This window comes from Boleophthalmus pectinirostris, unplaced genomic scaffold (genome assembly GCF_026225935.1).
Source record: "Boleophthalmus pectinirostris isolate CB_2022bp ecotype Guang Dong unplaced genomic scaffold, ASM2622593v1 HiC_scaffold_17, whole genome shotgun sequence".
Classification (NCBI taxonomy): Eukaryota; Metazoa; Chordata; class Actinopteri; order Gobiiformes; family Gobiidae; genus Boleophthalmus; species Boleophthalmus pectinirostris.
Genome location: NW_026571115.1, coordinates 4,356,924 through 4,367,000, shown reverse-complemented (window position 1 = coordinate 4,367,000; position 10,077 = coordinate 4,356,924). Strand labels below are relative to the sequence as shown.

Sequence of the window (10,077 nt, the reverse complement as noted above, 5' to 3'; positions counted from 1 at the left end):
ATCTTCGCAGTTATTTTGGTGAGAGTAACTTAAAGTAAATCAATAGTAATGTAATATTTTACATTTTAAATGCAGTAATATTGTAATGTAACAAATGACTTTGAAATGACAGTAATAAGTCATAAATAACACATTACAGTTTTAAAGTAACTTGCTCAACAGTGTTCAGGATTACAGTGGAAATAATAGTCCACTTTTAGACCTGGTTTAGTCCTGGATTAGACCTGGAATGAGACCTGTCACAATAACACAGTTTGAAGCTCTACATATTTGTAAGGAGAACGAAAATATTGAAACTACTGTATGTCACTGATACAATGAAATTAAAGCCGGATAATCCCAGTAAATGATTTTAAATAGACAAAATCATTTAAAGGCCTGAATAGGAACAAATACAAATCAGAATGAAGCCATAAAAGTGACTTGTTCTTCCCTCTACTGCTCAAATCTTATCGTATTACAACTACGAAAAATAAAAAGTCTCCCCATTATTTCAAAGAAAATGTACTGATAAATATTGAGCCCAAAAATATTTAGTTCCAGTTTTAATATAGTGAACAATAAGTGTATGTAGTATTTAGTGTGACGGCCTTCCTCTAATAGTTGTGTTTTCTCTTTTCTTTGTTGGTACATGTTTATACCAGATTGAACTTTTCTTGTCATTCATGATTTCATCCTTTGGTTTTTCTAAAGTTAAAACAAATCATTCATATTTTATTTCATCTTCAGAGTCATTTATATAAGCTCAGACTTTATACTTTGACTGGTTTTGGAGATAAAAGGTGTGTCCAAATGGTCAATGAACAGTCATATGATAGTTATCAAACATTTATCAGGTTAGACAAAGTTCAGAGACACAGAGGGAGAAGGATCCATCTGAACCATTATTCCAGCTCCAGGATTAAACAACCAAGAAACTCAAGACTTGTGCTTCAGCTGTGAAACCTGCTCTGGGCTTTGGTGAGTGTCTGCGTACACTGGTGTGTGAATGTGTGTGTGAATGGGTGAATGGTTCCTTGTTGTAAAGCGCTTTGAGTGCCTTGAAGGTGGAAAAGCGCTATAGAAAAATGTGACCATTTACCATAAAGCAGGAGTGTCCAAACTATGGCCCGGGGGCCAAGAGCGGCACTCAGATATTTGTACTGGCCCACAGGCCTTCTACTGCTCTGTCCACATGATCTTAGACACTACTGTTTACAGCAAATGTGATTAACTCTACAATTTGAATCTAAAATCAAATCCAAATGGATTGTGATACAGAACTACAATTCATATTTAAGCCTCATTAAAGGTTCAGCAGCTCTGTCCAAACTACAGTCTGTTAAATGCACCTGAATGATCCACAGTATGACCACTTCAAATAAACCTCATGATTAGAATTCTTCATGAAGACTTTGTTTGCTATTGTCTTTGGTTACTGTTTTTTGTTTTGTTTTTCCTTTAACTGTGTGACTGTGTAAAATCTGTCAAATGTGTGAAACAGTCACTATTAGACGACTGAATCCATCAATAAGAGTTTACATGATCCTCATGTTAATATCAGTTTCTCTTCTCTCTTCTACTGTTACTTCAATAAAAATATTACTCAAGTACCCAGAGTACACAAGTACTCAACCCAAAACATGCTCCAGGTCTCCAGGAAGAAGCAGTTGATAGTTCAGGTCAATAAAATACAAACAATCAGTGAACCTGTCAGGGACGACAGGTGCAGGTGTCGCACTGGTGCTACAACCTGCGACAAACATCTCTCCTGTCACTGTCCCTGTCTCACTAAAGAAACCAACTATAAAAACATAAAATAAATAAAAAAGTTCGACTGAAGTAAATATAACTGACTACTGCCCCTCTGTGTCATTGGGCAAGACACTTGAGCCCCTGTCTGTGAATTTTTAGGATAAGTAACTCGGCTTAGGTGGTGTATAACTACTGCTATGATGTAACTGATGTACTGCTATCTTGTACATGAACTGAAACTATCTCTGCATCCCTGATCTGTTTTTGTGGGTCATTGCAGAGTGAATTATAATAGTACAATAATAAAATAGAACAGTACATCAGTTACATCATAGCAGTAGTTATACACCACCTAAGCCTAGTTATTTATCTAACAGTATGAATGGGCTGTTTGTTGGGGTTTACTGCTGGATGGTGCAGATTGGCAGCCTTGCATCAGTCAGTCTGCCCCAGGGCAGCTGTGGCTACAGAGCTATAGATTCTTACCAGCACTAATCAAAGGAGAGTAGAGGAGTTAAACCTGTACTCATGTACAAGTACAATTACTATGAAATATTACTCAAGTACAAGTACAAAGTAGTGGTTCAGGAAAGTACAGGTAAAAACTCCTCCTCGAGTAAAAGAGATTTGAAGAGAAACATCCGATTTTTTATAATTAGAAGAACAAAATAAGAAAAAAAAAGGTTTTGTGTAGTAACTTTTCTGTTGGGAGGGTTGGACCTGCTTGTCTCCATGGAGATGGCATTACTTGGCTAGAATGTTCCATGATATGGCATTAAACTGTCCATGTCAATAGAGACAAGTGGGAGACTTCACCTGGTCGAGTTACGAGTTATATCTGTGGAGAGGTGAATCTGTTCACAGCAGGAATTCATGATTTCTGTTCAGTAATATTTTTATTAGAAATACAGCCAAGTTTAATGCCACACTGTGGAATATTCCAGGCAAAGCAAAACATCTCCATGGAGACAAGCATGTTGTGTACAGAAATGTTACTCACTACACCTTTACATCACCAAGACCATAACACATGAAATATGAATCCATGTCCTGAATGTTTGTGGCTGGATGTTGTTTGAAATTGTAAATATTTGTTTCTAAATCAAATTTGCTCATTGGTCATTTACAGCTGTTTATGTCGTCTACAAACACTAAAACAACTTGGCTTCATTTATTTGAATCATTTCAGATCCATTTGTAACACGTCTTATTTTATGTCCAAGTGTGTGGCCCCGATCTGAAGCTCTGAACTCAGAAAGACAAATGTTGACTCAAATCTAACATCTTTTCTTTGGTGGTACTTGGTGTGAAACGTTGGAGCCACTGGTTTATACTTTTACTGCTTTTATGGTTTTCACTTAAATTCACCACTTTTCCTGTTGAGACTCATTATTTTTAGGGTGTCAAATTATCGCGTTAATTGCGATTAATTAATTACAGTCATTTTTAGCGACGTTCATGTTTTTTAAATAAAGGTGTGTCTCATTTTTAATCTCTAGTTTCTGTAATGCGAGTTGCTTTATTATTAAACCAGTTTTTATGTGTTGTTGGGACAACAGCACACACACACACAGACACACACAAAAAACACATTTATACATTTTTTTATTTCGGTAATTCCACTCATTGTCGGAAACCCACACAAAAGCGGCGAGTAAGAGCGATGAAACGGCACGTTGGCGGCGTCAGTCGCAAATGACGAGGTCGAACAGCCAGTAGAACAGAGAAGCCAACACTTAAATGTCACTAGTGAAAACAACTGCATAGCTCATGATGTCTGCACTACTGTCTATAGTGACCTGCCACATGAGGGACACACACACAAACACAAACAAACACAAACACACACAAACACAAAACACACTTCATCATCGTCATTACCTGAGAAGCGCAGACCAGTTTCCTTCCGTAGAATGCGTGGACACCGATGCTCCCGTGAGCGCGTGTGGATCGTGTTTTCTCGCTACGATGCGTAAACCGCGCTTCCTCCTGTGCGCCTCTAAACCAGAACTAACACAAACTAAAACCAGGACTTATCCAGTCCAGGACTAAACCTGGTCTAAACAGGACTAAACCAGGACTAAACCAGAACTAACACCAGGACTAAACCAGGACTAAACCTTTCCAGGACTAAACTAGGACTAAACCAGGACTAAACAGGTCTAAACCAGGACTAAACCAGTGATCTCATATATAAAGCATTTCTCTATCAATAATATTTTTAATATGGTTAAGGAAAGACTGGACTTTTTATTGTCTTTAAGTCGACAAAAGTTATTATGTTCAGATTTCCTCGTCTTTGCTACTTTACAGCAAACAGTTTTTCTTATTCATGAGACTTGGGCTCAACAGCCAAATTGGAGAGATTTGTTGAACAATAAATGACTTTATAAAGTCACTTTTTTTGTTCTTATCAGTCTTTTGATTGCACAATAATGTAATAATGAATTTAAATGAAAAATACCTCAAATTGAAGGCTTTTTCTCAGCAATTTTTAGGTGAGATTAAAATGAGATTAATTTAGATTAATTAATTACAGATCATAATTAATTAATCTCTCAATTTTTTTAATCGCATGACAGCACTAATTATTTTCATCATTTTATTTCATCTTGAGTGTCATTTATGGAGTTTAGACTTTCCACTGACGTCAGTTTTGGAAATAAAAGGTGTGTCTCCATCTCAGGTATCAATACGAAGGTAGGGTAAGGTAAGGTAAAAAGTCAATCAGTGTTGCTACAAAATATATTTGCAATGCCTGTCCGACCATTAATATTTGTGTAATGAAGTTGAAGCATCACAGCATCATGGACAGTTTATTTAGCTTGTGTGATGTAGAGCTAGTGGTTCTGCTCGTTGATCTGTTTATTCAGCAGTTCAAGTACAGCCTCCAGTAAGAGAATGGTAAGATTAAAAGTGGTTCAAATGTAAGTATTTGGCCCTCGTAAGCACCATAATTACTACAGAATGACATCAGCCCGTTTGAGATTATAATGTATTTAATGCAGCTTTGCGCACAAAATCGAAACCTAACGCCACAAGACTAATCTGTATAAAATACTCGCCGAAAAAAAACAGTTCTCTCTGTGCCTGATGTGGAGCTTCTGTCGGACAGTGGTGAGTCTGTTCTGGAGATGGTTCATGTTAAACTTTACAGAGATCATACATGTGCACATCGTACGTGTGCAGGGTCTTTTTTCATTTCACTCATGTACAGTCACTTTATTTACGTCGGCTCCCGTGTCACTTTCGTCTATAGGGAAATTCCCCCTTCCTCGTGTGCTGTCCTCTTCATCACGCAGCAGTCCAGCCTTTCCAAACCCGTTGGTTATCGTGGATTTTTTCACATGGCTCCACGCTGTCACACTGCATGATACAGTGTCAGTACCGGTTTATCCAATACGCACAGTACGCACATTGAGTAGGGCCCCGTGAACCAACAGAGGCCCCTCACCTTGGCGTTACCCCTTCTCAGATACGCTACGTGGATCCACAGACTGTACACGTCTCCTCCTGCTCCTATGCGCCGCATTTCCTCCCGTACAGCGCATGGACCGTACCTCTTCCCGTGCACCTCTAAACCAGAACTAAGACCAGGACTAAACTAGAACTAAACCAAAACTAAGACCAAGACTAAACCAGAAATAAAACCAGGTCTAAACCAGGACTAAAACAAGATTTAACCAGGACTAAACCGTTAGGTGCAGACTGCGAATGATTGATCGATGATTCCGCATCATTTTGAGTAAAAAAACATCAAATATTACTGTCAGTGAGTTTTTTTTTTTTTATAAATAACCTGGGTGTAAATAGCATTTTTGTCTAGGAACACCCGGGTGCCCTTCTATGTGCCACGCTAAATACACCCGGGTGTAAATAGCAACAATGGCTATTTGCCCTTTGTGTGAATAACAATGTTAGATATTTACACCCAGGGTGTAAATAGCATCTGCCATAATTTAATTCTGTCTACACAATTATTTGAACAAACAACATGTAAAGTCCTTCACGGGTTTGAAAGTAAAAGAAAACAAAAACAGTGTTTAGTTTTCCACAGTTGTGTTTGGTCTTAAACAGAATCAAACACACAGAGCACAGGGACACACACACACAGTGTGGAGCTGGACAGTGTGAGGATTATTCCAGTGAAGACGCTCTGGTCTCTGTGGACACAGGAAGAACACATGATCACACTCTGATGATCCACTCTGTGTCGTACACCTTTAAATATACTTCAAGTACTTTGGACTCTCTAATACAACACTGGAGCAGAACACAATCACATGAACATTAGAAGTGTACATGCAGAAACAAAACTCACCATGTGCTGCTTTTCTTCCTCACAACACAGTAACAGGGAGGGCATCTGGTATAAAGTCCTCCTGCCACATGAGCCTGTAGAAACACATGATCAATGTTCACTAGGAAGTAAATGTGGAACAAATAGAATTAACTCCTGTCCTGTAACTGTCCTGAGTGTGTCCTCTGTCCTGTAACTGTCCTGAGTGTGTCCTCTGTCCTGTAACTGTCCTGAGTGTGTCCTCTGTCCTGTAACTGTCCTGAGTGTGTCCTCTGTCCCGTAACTGTCCTGAGTGTGTCCTCTGTCCTGTAACTGTCCTGAGTGTGTCCTCTGTCCTGTCACTGTCCTGAGTGTGTCCTCTGTCCTGTAACTGTCCTGAGTGTGTCTCTGTCCCGTAACTGTCTGAGTGTGTCCTCTGTCCCGTAACTGTCCTGAGTGTGTCTCTGTCCCGTAACTGTCCTGAGTGTGTCCTCTGTCCTGTAACTGTCCTGAGTGTGTCCTCTGTCCTGTAACTGTCTGAGTGTGTCCTCTGTCCTGTAACTGTCCTGAGTGTGTCCTCTGTCCTGTAACTGTCCTGAGTGTGTCCTCTGTCCTGTAACTGTCCTGTCCTCTGTAACTGTCCTGAGTGTGTCCTCTGTCCTGTCCTGTCCTGTCACTGTCCTGAGTGTCTGTCCTGAGTGTCCTCTGTCCTGTAACTGTCCTGTCCTGTGTCTGTCTGAGTGTGTCTGTCTGTCACTGTCCTGAGTGTGTCCTCTGTCCTGTAACTGTCCTGAGTGTGTCCTCTGTCCTGTAACTGTCCTGAGTGTGTCCTCTGTCCTGTAACTGTCCTGAGTGTGTCCTCTGTCCTGTAACTGTCCTGAGTGTGTCTCTGTCCTGTAACTGTCCTGAGTGTGTCCTCTGTCCTGTCACTGTCCTGAGTGTGTCCTCTGTCCTCAGTCTGACTAAAATACAGTCATTTGTGTTTGAATTTGAGCCACTCCTCTCAGACCAGTGTGGGGAACTGTGGGGAACCTGGAGGTTCTCTCTTCTAACAGGCTTCACAACTGGATTATTCATTTGAACAGAAACAGGCTCATGACTAGAAGTCTTGATGAAGACTTTGTGTTTGTCACTGTCTTATGTTACTGTTTTTTCTTCTTTAAATGACTCTGAAAATATGGTGTGATGACTAATTGTGTTCTGTCTCATTGTGGTTTTAGATTTAGAGACAAAATGGCTTCCAGGCTGGAGGAGGACCTGACCTGTCCCATCTGCTGTGAGCTCTTCAGAGAACCTGTGCTTCTGTCCTGCAGCCACAGCTTCTGTAAAGTCTGTCTGCAGAACTGGTGGAGGGACAAACCCATAAAGACCTGTGCAGTTTGTAAGAGAAGATCCTCAAAGGGACTTTCCTCCTGTGAACCTGGCCCTGAGGAACCTGGTGCAGACGTTTACAGAGCAGAGAGCAGACCCCTTCAGAGCAGAGAGAGCAGACCCTTCAGAGCAGAGAGAGCAGACCCCTTCAGAGCCTCTGTGCAGTGTTCACTCAGAGAAGCTCCGGCTCTTCTGTCTGGACCATCAGCAGCCGGTGTGCCTGGTCTGCAGAGACTCCAGGACTCACAAAGACCACAGGTTTAGTCCCATGGAGGAGGCGGCCGAGGACCTGAGAGAGCAGCTGAGGACGTCCATCAAGCCTCTGCAGGACAAACTGCAGGTACAGACTCTTCACCTCTGGAACTGTGTTTGTGTTCATGTTTCTGTTTGTCATTATACATGCAAGGACCTTCCAGGACCTTCTTGTTAAGAGGAGAGAGTGCTAACCACTCTGCCATCGTGCCTCCATGTGGAGCCTCCCTCTCCCCAGACACCTCCTGGTGTTATTAGAGCCTTTAGAAGCGTGTGAGGAGCAGCTCACACAGACCACTGTCAGAGCAGACTTACTGCTGATCAGAGGCTCAACTGTGTTCACTCACATTCATCACACTAATGTGTCAGGGCCCCACAGACCAGAGGGCTGCTTCTGTCTGATTCACTCGGACTCTTTCTGTGCAGGTTCTGACTGGGAGGAAAGAGCAGTTTGAAGACGCCGCGGCTCATATCACAGCCCAGGCTCGACAAACAGAGGCACAGATCCGACACCAGTTTGAGAAACTGCACCAGTTTCTGTTGGAGGAAGAACAGTCCAGGATGAAGGCTCTGAGGGAGGAGGAGGAGCAGAAGACTCACAACATGAAGGACAAGATGGCCACCGTGAGCAGACAGATGGAGACTGTGTCCAAAACCATCACAGAGACAGAGGAGCAGCTGAGGGCCACAGACATCTCCTTCCTGCTACAGTACAAGTCTACAGTGGAGAGAGTGCAGCGCTGCCCCCTGGTGGAGGAACCACAGATGGAACGTGGAGCTTTGATCGACCAGGCCAAACATCTGGGCAACCTGGACTTCAACATCTGGAGGAACATGAAGAGACTGGTGAAGTTCTACCCTGTCATTCTGGATCCAAACACTGCAGGTCCTGAACTCATCCTGTCTGAAGATCTGAGCTCAGTGAAGAGAGGAGAGAAACAGAAGCTTCCACAGAATCCAGAGAGAAATAAAGATCACATTGTATTGAAGGATCTGAAGTGTTTAGATCAGGGACTCACAGCTGGGACGTGGAGGTCGGGGACAATAAAAGTTGGGCTGTAGGTGTGAGTGGAGATGTTCTGAGACGAGGAAAGACTGAGACTGGAGGTTGGTTTATAGATTTCATTAATGGTAAATACTCAGTCTGTTCTCTCCCAGACACAGTTAAATCACTCTCTGTGAGGAGGAGTCTGCAGAGACTCAGAGTGAAGCTGGACTTTGACAGAGGAACAGTGACCTTTAGTGACCCCGACACAAACACTGACCTGAACACATTCACATTCACAGAGACTTTCACTGATGGACTGATTCCATATTTAATCACAGAAGAAAACATCCCCCTGAAGATTTTACCAAAGGACGTCACTGTAAACGTGTAAATACTGAAACTTCAAGAGGAGGGATTCTGCAAAACAACTTTTAGGAGTTTTCTACCATGTTATAATGTTGTTCCTCATCAAAAACATGTTTGAAAAGGTTCCATGCATGTTTGTGTAATTTAGAGATCTCTCTGGGGACTCGAATTCATGCCACCTGTAATGTAATAGTGCTCTGAAGGGGGAGTGACTTAGTGACAGGGGCACAGAGGGGAGACTTAGAGAGGCAAAAATGAAACTAAAACTTCTTAAACATGTTGATGTGTTATTTTTGGTGAATATTACATTTTCCAAACAATCAAAGGAAACATGGTGATGTAAATGTGTTGTGAGTTTGCAGTTCATCCTCCAGAGAAGTGGAATAATACTCCCTCTTTAAGGACTCAGGTTTCTCTCACAGTTTTTGTCTTGTTTGAAACAGGGAAAAGGGAGGTCACAGTGTCACATTTTAGTCTCATCATTACTACTGTTTTCAATCCATGATTTCCATTGTTCTTTTACAATCACAACAAAAAGATGATGCAACAGCTTCAAAAATAGGATCATGTCATGTAAAGGTGCACTATGTAGATTTTCAGCTGGAGGGTTCATCACCTGCTTGTCTCCATGGAGATGTTATTGCTTTGCCTGGAAAGTTCCACAGTATGGCATTTCAATTCAACTCATTTGTCTTGCATGTTTTCAGTGACATTTGTTAATCTGTCTCAAAAATACCTTGAAAAAGTGACTTATAAAAGCACATGGTCATATAAAAGAAAGTCCTCATATTTAATGTGGAAAATCACATTCTTTTGTCTCGAAATAAAGAGTTCTTTTATCATCATCGTGGGATCAGAATCGGTATTGAGTATCGAGTCTATTTCTTAGTATTGAAATGGAGTTTGAAATGTTGTTACCGTGACAACACGACACTGAACACATCCCACTTTAATATGTGATTGTGTCAAATGTGTGAAACAGTCACTATTAGACGACTGAATCATCAATAAGGGTTTACATGATCCTCATGCTAATATCAGTTTCTCTTCCATTTGAATTTGGACTTCAATTCACAAATGAACAGTT

The 10,077-nt window shown here is 41.4% G+C and overlaps 1 pseudogene; it reads left to right on the top strand.

Annotated features, from left to right (window-relative positions):
• Positions 1-7,167: 7,167 nt before the first annotated feature.
• On the top strand, positions 7,168-9,799 carry LOC129408540 (E3 ubiquitin-protein ligase TRIM35-like; annotated as a pseudogene).
• The last annotated feature ends 278 nt before the right edge of the window (positions 9,800-10,077 follow it).